Source organism: Opisthorchis viverrini (assembly GCF_000715545.1).
Source record: "Opisthorchis viverrini unplaced genomic scaffold opera_v5_180, whole genome shotgun sequence".
In the NCBI taxonomy this organism is placed as follows: Eukaryota; Metazoa; Platyhelminthes; class Trematoda; order Opisthorchiida; family Opisthorchiidae; genus Opisthorchis; species Opisthorchis viverrini.
In genome coordinates, this window is record NW_008751837.1 from 129,467 (window position 1) to 132,445 (window position 2,979).

Genomic DNA, 2,979 nt, shown 5'->3' on the forward strand with positions numbered 1-2,979 from the left:
ACACCCTTTTTTAACTTGTGCCTTTCAGGTGAAGGACAGCCACTGACCGAAAAGAACAAAAGCGATTCGGGAAACTTGGACAGAAGCCCCGATCCTGTGTATCAATCCGTGAATCCGTGAATCCGTGAATTTGAATTTCGGGCGGGGATAATGAGAGGAGAGTGGCGATTGGCGCGTGGCAACGATTAATCACTTAGTGCAGTTTACCGGGAGATGAATCTGAACTAGAAATCAGGCGCTTTCCGATCACGCATGATTAAAGCCACCATGCTGAGGGACGGTATAAGGGCGCCCAAGCTTCCCAATGTTTCGAAATTCCTCCCTGGATCAAATTCACCGCCTTCTATAAATCGAAGTTTTAGCCTACTTCTTATTTACTCAAACGGCCGTCAACTAAGTGGCGGAAAACTGGGTTGAATTGCTTGGACCAAAACGATGGCACAGTCAATGTTGTAATAAATGCAAATGGCCAATTAAAAGAGGAGTAATTGCACACACCAAGCCAAGAATTCGCATATGGATATGAGCCACTTCAGGCTCCCACCGTCATGCGCCGGGTTTGTAACATTTTTACTCTTTGTGGCTTACGCAAACCAAGAATAAAGGGTGCATGATATTCGAGTTCATGGTTCACAAGCATTCCGTGAGGAACCCAGGGTGTACAGCATTAGATTCGGGACGGCTGTTTGAGCCGAAATGGCAATGGTTTTTACACAAGGTCTACAGTATAACACACGAAAATGCTGATGCAGTAAAAGACAGTGCAGTCAGGCACACCTTCGGTGAAGTTAGAAGTACTGAAAGCACATTGATCTCGCACAACAGTGATGCAATATGGACGAGAAGGCCGGTGAAGTCTTCGGGAGCCACCAGTAATGGTTTCTCGTTACGAGTTGCGATAGTGACGTGTGCGGTTCTCCTCCTTCTGTAGGCCTGGGTGAAAGTGAAGCTTTTCAGACGGTGTTTTTAATGGGCTGGTTATTCTGTTTATAACAGCTGTGGGCAAAAATCCCTAGATGATACGTTCTTACTTTATCAGTTTATTGGTAATGAAGCTGCTGGCGATGTCAGTGACCCAAAGCGTGATCAAGATCAAGCAACCGTGAACTTAGGGTACCCTGACTGCGGTGCCCATCTCATGGTAGTCAGAAAGGTTGAGTGAGTGTGGTGGCTAGTCCGACGAAGTTGGGATAGCGTTCATTGATACCACAGTCACCTCAGTGTATAGCAAGCAAGTGAATAGCAAGTGGATAACAAGATAGATGTTTGCAATGGAAGAGCGTTTTTAGCCCATCGAGTTTGCACCAGTTATTGACTTAACTACTGTAGACGCAAGCAAGTAACCCTTCTGTGAAAATGATGCACTTAGCTTGCAAGATATAAGGGAGCAAACAAAGTCTGTGGATCTATAGGCAACTGAAAGATACAGCACCTTAAAAAGAACATCCCTGCGGGGAATCCAGGGATCTCGCGCAGGCGATGAAGTGCTGCGGTAGCACAGGCGGTGAGGGCATGAGATTGGTGTGAGGGAGAGAAGAAAATTCACCAGTGGAAGTCGAAGTAAGGTTGGAAGTTGAGGCCCTCAGGAGGACGCGACGTGTGTGAATGTTCCAATGCATAATACGTTGGTAAAATCACGTTGTGTGATTTTCGGTAAATGGGGAGCACGCAGGATGCATTTTTACAAACAAATGGGGAAGGTGGCAATTTTCGTGGAGTTCCATTATTGCTTCTGGATAGTGGTGGAGAAGAGACTAAGCCGTGGGAGATATAAATTTTTGATGTGAATATGAAGAATATGGGAGTGGATTTTAGCATCGAAACCGACGCGCGTTTTTTGTGCTCTACGTGGACTAAGGTACGCCAGGTATAGCCAGAGTAATACGGTCCGGCCATAAGTCCTTCATGCAGGAAATGAGTTGGTTCCGTTTACTTTGAGGGCAGTCGCCATCAGGCTAATAGCACTGGAAATCAGGAGGCCTGGAAATATAGAAAACGCCTTATTATCTATGAGGATAATGTAGAATAAACCACAAACAGCCGAATTTTGAAAGAACTGCATGGCTCTTTTGATTTTCAGGTAAGGAGAGATTACCGAGGTCCTAAACATAAGGTCTACTGCCATCTGACACTTGACCCGCTTTTACAATTATCCTGCTAATCTTTGCAGAGAAGGCGTTCTGGGTCACGACTATGGATTTTGACGACGGTATTTGTCGCAGGCGCAATTGTTCGTCCAAAGACGTTTGGCGGACCAAGTGTTTGTGCCTACCCTTCCATTTAAAAAGCACTCTTTTGCGTCCTGAGCAAACTGGTGTCATGCGTCGATTGCACCCCTTGTGGCTTCCTGTGAATACCATCGTATGCTGCCTTTTGCCGTCGGAACCAGCAGTGACTACTCCCTTTAGAGAGTAAATGTGGTCGAGAATAAACGCGTGGACGCGACAGTGCACGGCGAAACTAGTAGGCTCGAGACAAGTAAATGGTTTTTACCTGTTTAGTTAACTTGTGAAAACGATCGTGACAACCGGACACGAAAGTTGATGTATCTACAGAAGAAACACTAGAAGAGCACGGTTGAATTTCTGGCATCTTATCTGCTATGCTGGAAAGTCCAGAGAGTGGAACACCTGAACTGGAAGCGCGAATTAAATGTACGTGGGCAGGTGGAAGTTTCAAAGAAAGCTGGTTAAACAAAGCTTCATCAAGTTTGCGGCCCCCATGATGGTGTGAAATCGTTGCACCCGTTGAAGTGGGGTAGAGCCATTGGGGGCTCCTCTTATTATTTGTTCCATTCGTTAACGTTCAGGTAAGCTATAGTGTCCAATGATGGTGGTATGTAATTTTGCCTACGGTTTGGTGCCGTCATGGTGCATTAAAAAATCGCGTAAATCGTCTTCGACTTTAGAATAGAGCACTGCAAGCAAGTTATAATACATAAAATGCACTTGCGCGATTTCGCGGAGGGCAAACTGAGCC